The sequence below is a fragment of the Scyliorhinus canicula genome, chromosome 6, assembly GCF_902713615.1.
Source record: "Scyliorhinus canicula chromosome 6, sScyCan1.1, whole genome shotgun sequence".
NCBI lineage: Eukaryota > Metazoa > Chordata > Chondrichthyes > Carcharhiniformes > Scyliorhinidae > Scyliorhinus > Scyliorhinus canicula.
Window position 1 is genome coordinate 18,135,743 of NC_052151.1, and position 8,142 is coordinate 18,143,884.

Sequence of the window (8,142 nt, forward strand, 5' to 3'; positions counted from 1 at the left end):
GTTTAGACGACTCAGAGCCACAGAGTTGTATTTTCCTGGAGATGTAGGGGGAGGGGGTCAGGAAAATACTGGGGTGCTGGGTCGGGTCTGCCTCTGGGGAAGTTTCCCAGGAGCAGGCGAGGAACCGGATGGGTTGCACACCACCCTGAGCAGGGAGGCCAATTAAGATGATGAAAGCTCCCGATTACCCAGTCATTTTCCTGTCAGCGTCTGTGCCAGCTCAATGGAGGCAACGTCTCCACCTCTCTCTGGCAGGCTGGGGATGGGGGAGGGGTTACAATCAGAGCCAGAAGCTTGTCCCCCAGTGGCAGCGCTGCAGGCAGGAATGGCTGCACCCATGACCCATAGAAGGTGTCCAGGTGGGCGTCCCTCCACCCCCCCCCCCCCCCCCCACCACACCAAGGGAGGTGCTGCCTTCCCCATTTTGCCCAGCATCAGGGCCCCAGAGTCAGTTTATTAAATCCAGCCCACAGTGTGCTTACCCACTGAGTCATGCCACAAGTAGTGAGGGTACGGCAGAAGACAGAGGGGGAAGGACAACGGATCCACGGTCGGTTCAAAGTGAAAACTCGCTGGTCAGGACGAGGACCAGGGTGGGGAAAACCGTGGGGAAACCGTGCACCAAGCTACAAATCCCCGGACTAATTCGCACCATTTCCATGGAATGCAGGTCCCTCCCAAACCGGGAACAGTTGCAGGCTGTAATCTTATTGACTCTGTCTTTGCAATTTTCCGCAGTGTGTTGACTGCATCTGTCACCACGGTCCAGCTGTGATGGAGGAAGCCATCTGTTGTCACCGTGGTTCTATTTGACTGGAGACACCCACTTGGTGGCATTGGTGCTGATTAGACTGAGTCGCGTGCATGATAAGAATGCCGATTAACCTGATAGCGAATGGCTTAATAACGGACTGTGTCAACTCACAGGCTGCCGGCCCTCTGTCAAGAGAGTGGGTTCTGTGAACCCCCCCCCACACACAACCCTGTCAAACCCAACCTCAGTGACTGCATGACAGCAGAGCCAATGGGCACACAAAGTTGGCAGTAAACTTTAACCTCCATCGCCAGGAATGCTACATCCCAGGAGCAGATCACTTCCTGTCTTACAACAGTGGCTACACTTCAAACAGAAACAGGAATTTAATTGGCTGCAAAGAGTTTTGGGACACTCTGACATCCATAAACATAAGAATCTTTCTGTCTTCACGGAATATCATGTACTGCATAGCCATGCAATAACCTGTCTTCTGCTGGGCATTAGGTTACAAGAGCAGTAGAAAGATTGTGGGCGGGATTCTTCGCAAACCGGCGTGGACGGGCAACTCCGCAGCGAAGGAATCCTCCGCACCTTCGGGGGCTAGGCCGGCCCCGGCATGGTTTACGCTGTGCCGGCCGGCTCGGAAGGGGCTGGGCGCCACGCCAACCGCCGCTGAAGGGCCTCCGCAGGCCGGCGCGAGTTGGCGCATGCGCAGGAGCGCCAGCGGGTGCTGGCGTCATCCCAGCGCAGGGGGGGGGGTCATTTTTGTGCCGGCCATCACACCGGCCGGCAGGGATGAATACAGTGTCCCCACGGCACGGGCCCGCCCGCGGATCGGTGGGCTCCGATCGCAGACCAGGCCACCATGGGGGCACTCCCCCAGGGCCAGATCCCCCCCCCCGGCCCCCCCCCCCCCCCGAGGACCCCGGTGGCTGCCCGCGGAGCCAGGTCCCGCCGGTAAGTACCTGTCGTAACATACGCTGGCAGATCGGCCGAAAATGGGCGGCCACTCGCCCCATCGTGGGCCGGAGAATCGGGGGGGAGGCCGCTGCAACTGCCCCCGACCAGCGCGGGGTGATTGCCGCCCCCGCCAAATCCCTGCTGCCGGAGAATTCGGCAGCTAGCGGAGGCGCGATTCATGCCGCTCCCCCCCCCCCCCCCCCCCCGCCCCAGCAATTCTCCAACCCGACGGTGGGGTCGGAGAATCCTGCCAAGAAGTAGGAGGAATAGACCATTCGGCCCCTCGAACCTGCTCCACCAATTAATAAGATAGCGGCTGATCTTTCACCTCAACTCCACATTCCCACCTATTTCCCATATCCCTGAGAGGATTCCCTGAGAGATCTGATAGTGATTGATCTCAGCCTGAAAGGTACTCACCGACTGCACTTCCACAGCTCTGTGGGGGTCAGAGTTTTAAAGACTCTCAACCCTCTGAGTGAAGAATTTCCGCCAGGGGCTGGTTTAGCACAGGGCTAAATCGCTGGCTTTAAAAGCAGACCAAGGCAGGCCAGCAGCACGGTTCGATTCCCGTACCAGCCTCCCCGAACAGGTGCCGGAATGTGGCGACTAGGGGCTTTTCACAGTAACTTCATTGAAGCCTACTTGTGACAATAAGCAAATTTTTTTTTCACATCTCAGTTAAATTAATGATCTCTTACCACTGAGACTCTTTTAAATAAATAATTGCTGGGGTGTGGGCGTCATTGGGCTGGGCCAGCACCTGTTGCCCATCCCTAACTGTCCCTGAACTGAGTGGCTTGCTCGGCAGTTTCAGAAGGAAGTTAAGAGTTGATCACATTGCTGTGGGTCTGGAGTCACATGTAGGCCAGACCGGGTAAGGGCAGCAGATTTCCTTCCCGAAAGGGCATGAGTGAACCAGATGGGTTTTTACAACAATCGACAATGTTCTCATTAAACCTCTTGATTAATGGAGAAGGCAGGCGAATGGGGATGAGAAACATATCCGTCATGGTTAAATGGCGGAGCAGCCTCAATGGGCCGAATGGCCGAATTCTGCTCCTATATCTTGTGGTGTGAGTATCTACCCTGTCACGTCATCCCAGAATCTCCTAAATTTCAATGACTGAGAACAATATGTGTTTAATTGTCACAGGGATATCTCAGGATATCACTAACTCTCCTACACCACCATTTTCCCACCCGGTGTAATTGAAAGTCTTGTCTATAAGAATTGATTTGGACCTGTTTCAAAGTACAAATGACACAAACACTGATGCATTGTTTTGATTGCCCTGATCAACCGGGGTTGGGGATCGCTTTTCAATTCCATCTCTCGATGGTACGAAGAGTCGGTTTGTCACCGTAACCATGGCAGCTCAGTCACCTTCATTTGCTCTGATGTCATCAACAGTGGCCCACTGAGTGCTCGGGCATGTGACTAAACTCACCGAGCACTGCCGAAGACCCATCACCACTCTGGCTTAAACTGGGACTCTTCCACTGGGACCATAAGCTACACTCAGAACAGGGCTAAATGGTGCTATTGGTATTATCATAGATCAGTACAGCACAGTGCCATTCGGCCCGTCGAGACGAGGAGCAGTCATTTGAAGAGCAATCCTGTTTGCTCCAGGCCCCACTTTATCCATTAATCCCTTCATTTCCTTTCTCCTTCGAGTCTTTATCCAATTTCTTTCTGAGGTCCACAATTGATTCTGTGTCCAAATACCCATCGGGGATGCAATGCCAAATCTAAAAGGTTTTTCCCCAGCTCATCTGTTCTTTTTCCCCATCACCTAATAGGGGCTGTTTAGCACAGGGCTAAATCGCTGGCTTTGAAAGCAGAGCAAGCACACCAGCAGCACAGTTCAATTCCTGTACCAGCCTCCCCGAACAGGTGCCGGAACGTGGCGACTAGGGGCTTTTCACAGTAACTTCATTTGAAGCCTACTTGTGACAATAAGCGATTTTCATTTCATTTCATTTCACCTGTGCCCTCCAGGTCTCCACCCTTCAGCTACTAGAAGCAGCTCCTCTTTATTTACTCTTCACTAAACTCTTTTGGATGTGCACCATCTCATTCTGATGCTGAGGTCCCTCCTTTTCTGACAATGTACAGGCCGGTGGTTCCTGCAGATCTTACGGGAAGAGGGGTGGGGGAAGATGGGAATACCAGACGCAGGAATCGTCTCGGTTTTAATGGGCAATCAGCCGGCGTGGTCAGTTTGACTTTGGGCACCGGACGAGTGGCTATGGAAGTGGCTTGGCAGTGCCCTCTGGCCACAGCTTGCGGCAGCAATACCTCAACACTGGCGCAATGCCAGCCTCCCGACGTCAAGCTCCTTCCCGACTGCTCCTCAAGTTAACCATTCGGGATCGGAACCTGAAAATGTTCAGTTGGCTGCTGCAGGCGCCTTGACCCCTGGCTGACCTCAGTGGTTGGGAAGAAGATGTCTTAATTCGCCATTTGCAGCGACTTGGCACATGGTGTCTGGGAGGGTTACCAGCTGGACATGATAACCATGATCTGTTGAAAAGGCCAATAGGGGGAGTGTCTGTAATATTCTGAGGGTATCACACTTTGTCATCTTGGGTGCAACGTCCTGGATTATTCTGACTCTGACTTCAGAGTTCACAAGCAACTGGCAACCTACAAAGAAACAGTTAACTTCGGGGGCAGCAGGGTGGCGCAGTGGTTAGCCCAGCTGCCTCACGGCGCCGAGGCCCCAGGTTCGATCCCGGCTCTGGGTCACTGTCTGTGTGGAGTTTGCACGTTCTCCTCGTGTCTGCGTGGGTTTCGCCCCCACAACCCAAAGATGTGTAGGGTAGGTGGATTGGCCATGCTAAATTGCCTCTTAATTGGAAAAAATGAATTGGGTAGTCTAAATTTTTTTTAAAAAGAAGAAATAGCTAACTCCAAGATCTACCTCAGCGGCGCTATCAGCTCAAATGGACTTGAGGATGTCTGCACTCTTAGCTCCTGGGGTTCAGAAAGGAACCTGGCACATTACCTCAGCAGCAGTTCCCCCAAGCTCAGAGCCAGCTCCATTGGCCTGGGGACTGGAGTCACCTATAGGAGAGATCGAGAAAGGAACTACAGGCTTCCTTCCCTCACGGAAGCTGTGGACAACATTGTCGGACTGTGGTTTCAAAATCCCAGTCCAAGACACTGGAGCCTATAATCTAGGCTGACAAACTAGTACAGCACTGGGCACTATTCAAAACTGATCGAAGCAGTCTCCCTGGTATACTGGCCAACATTCACCCTTAATCACCATCACAAACCTGATCGTTATCACATTGCTGTTTGTGGGAGCTTACTCAGCACTGATTGGCTGCTGTGCTTCCTACATCACAACAGTGACTGTACTACAAACGTAATTCATTTACTGTAAAGCGTTTGGGAATGTCGTGAGGTCATGAACGGTGCGTCAGAAATGCAACTTCCTCCATGTTACCCGGCCACACCATCATTCCTGCAGTTGGACACCGCTACCACTGGAGAGTTTTCTGACACTTCATAAAGCTCACTGCAACCTGTACCCACAGCATTGCTCCGGACAAGAGAAGAAACAAAAACTGTGCAAGGATAAACTGTGCTGGGGATATCGTCTGAACCAAATCGAGGGATTGGCCTTTACAATGATGTGTCTGACCTTCAGTATTGTCCTTCAGCTGTTCCAGTTATGCAGCTTACGAATACCAACAACTCTCCCTCTCTCTCTCTCTCAGACACGCACACACAAACACACACATGCATAAACACATACACCTATATACCCACACACATGCAAATAAACACACATGCATATACCCACACACATGCATATAAACACACATATACATGCATACACATGCACATGTATATACCCACACACATGCATATAAATACACACACACATGCATATACACACACGCACATATATACCCACACACATGCAAATAAACACACATGCATATACCCACACACATGCATATAAACACACATATACATGCATACACATGCACATATATATACCCACACACATGCATATAAACACATATATACATGCATACACATGCACATGTATATACCCACACACATGCATATAAACACACATATACATGCATACACACACACATATACCCACACACATGCATATAAACACACATATACATGCATACACACACACATATACCCACACACATGCATATAAACACACACACACAAACACACATGCATGCACAAACACATACACACGCATATATATACACACATGCATCCACACACACACAAGCTGATCTTTCTTTTAATCTCCCTCCTTCTCTCTCTCCCCTTCCCCTCTCTCCCGCCCCACCCAGCAACCACGCTCTTGAAGCTGCTGACTATTGCAGGGGGTGGTTTTGGGTTTTCATAGATTTCATAGAATTTACAGTGCAGAAGGAGGCCATTTAGCCCATCGAGTCTGCACCGGCTCTTGGAAAGAGCACCCTACCCAAGCCCGCCCCTCCACCCTATCCCCCTAACCCAGTAACCCCACCCAACACCAAGGGCAATTTTGGACACTAAGGGCAATTTAGCACAGCCAGTCCACCTAACCCGCACATCTTTAGACTGAGGGAGGAAACCGGAGCACCCGGAGGAAACCCACGCAGACACGGGGAGAACGGGTTGGGGGGCAGGAGTGGAGTGTGTACAGCTGCAATAAGCACTTGCTTGGCTGTTCAGAGGGTGAGGTCTCTCCCACCCTGCCCCTCTCGGTGGAGCATGTGTGTGGGGGGGGGGGGGGGGGGGGTGGGGGAGAGAGAGAGAGAGAGAACAGGGACGTGCAGTTTGGAAAGTGCCAATCCTGGCTGGGGAGCCTGTTGGCTTTTGTTCCCCCAATTCTTCAGGCTGGGAGCATTGAAAAGAACTGTAGCAGTTACTGCCCTGACCCTCTTCCCCAATCCCCTCCCCCTCAGAGGCATCTCTCAGTGGACATCAACGCACTCAGTGGAGGATTGAACCCAGTGATCCCATCTAGCCCTCGGCTTGTGATAAGGGGGGGGGGGGGGGGGGGGGGGGGGGGGGGGGGTGCAGGAATCAACTTCAATCTACACCGGTGCCCTCCAGACAAAATACACCCCCCCCCCCCATCTCCCCCCCCCCCCCCCCCCCCAATCCCTGCAAACCCCCAAACAAAATCACACTTCAACAAAAAAAAGTGAGAAACCAATTTTAAAAATAAACAGCAGCAATATAAGATTCACCAACAGGGTGGCGAAAGGGTTAAGCTGCACTCTGCAGCAAGCCACTCAGTACGAGTTGGCAAAACGCAGGTCAATGAAGGACAAACCTTTACTGTATGACCTTGTCTCGTATTGTTGCTGTTCTGTCGGATTTTAAAGACGGCCTTTATAACCAGGCCCGCTGCTATCTTATCTTATATTTTCCTAAACTGTACACAGAGCTGTTTATTCAGTTTTCTATCTCTCTCTGTCTCTCAACCCCCGGCCACCCAGTCCCCTTCCCCCTCCCCCGCCAGCACCTAGATCGAGCCCACCCTGATCTGTGGTCGAGCGTGGAGCGATATAGTTAGCGCCGCACTAACAGAACAAAGAACAAAGAACAAAGATAATTACAGCACAGGAACAGGCCCTTCAGCCCTCCCAGCCTGCGCCGATCCAGATCCTTTATCTAAACCGGTTGCCTATTTTCCAAGGTCTACTTCCCTCTGTTCCCCACCCGTTCATATATCTGTCCAGAATAGGGCAGGGCAGGACATCACTGTCCTTTGTGTGGTGATAATCAGAGGCAGCCTCAAAGCCAAGCCCAATCTTCGCCCACCTTCTCTCAGAAAGGGAAATTGGGTCATACGCTGGGACTGGCATTGAAAGGACTCTGATTCCTTCACATCTAACATTTGGCTGGCATTTGGGGCCTTACTCTCCAGCCTCGGAACAAGTGGCTCGAGTGTCCATTTTGCTGTCAGTGGCGCCTGGGGTTCTTCTGCAGGGCAGCAATGCTCACTCTCCGGGTCAGAGGGAAGGAAGGAAGAGCAGACATTTCTCCAGCCACCGGACATCCCAAAGCACTGTGCAGCCCCTTTGAAATGGAGGATCACTCAGGAGTGCACTGTGTGCACTGCCACTCCAAAAATGTAACAGGCGCTATTCAACGTTAGTCCTCATCTTTTTAGTCTGTGTGAGATCTGGAGACACAAAGTGCATCGATTACACTTACTGACCGACAGTCCCTTATTTGAAGGGACTGCGCCTTGCATTGGCTGTTTTGTCCCACATCCCTTCAAGGATTGCCTGTTGTCCCGTATTTCTGGGGCAGCCTGTGGGAGACTGACACTGGGAGTCCCCGTTAAATGGTTTAAACCGAACTGCAAGTCGGCTAGCCCAGAGATGATGTTGCGACATCATCATCATCCCCGCCCCCTCACCACCTGCCCCCA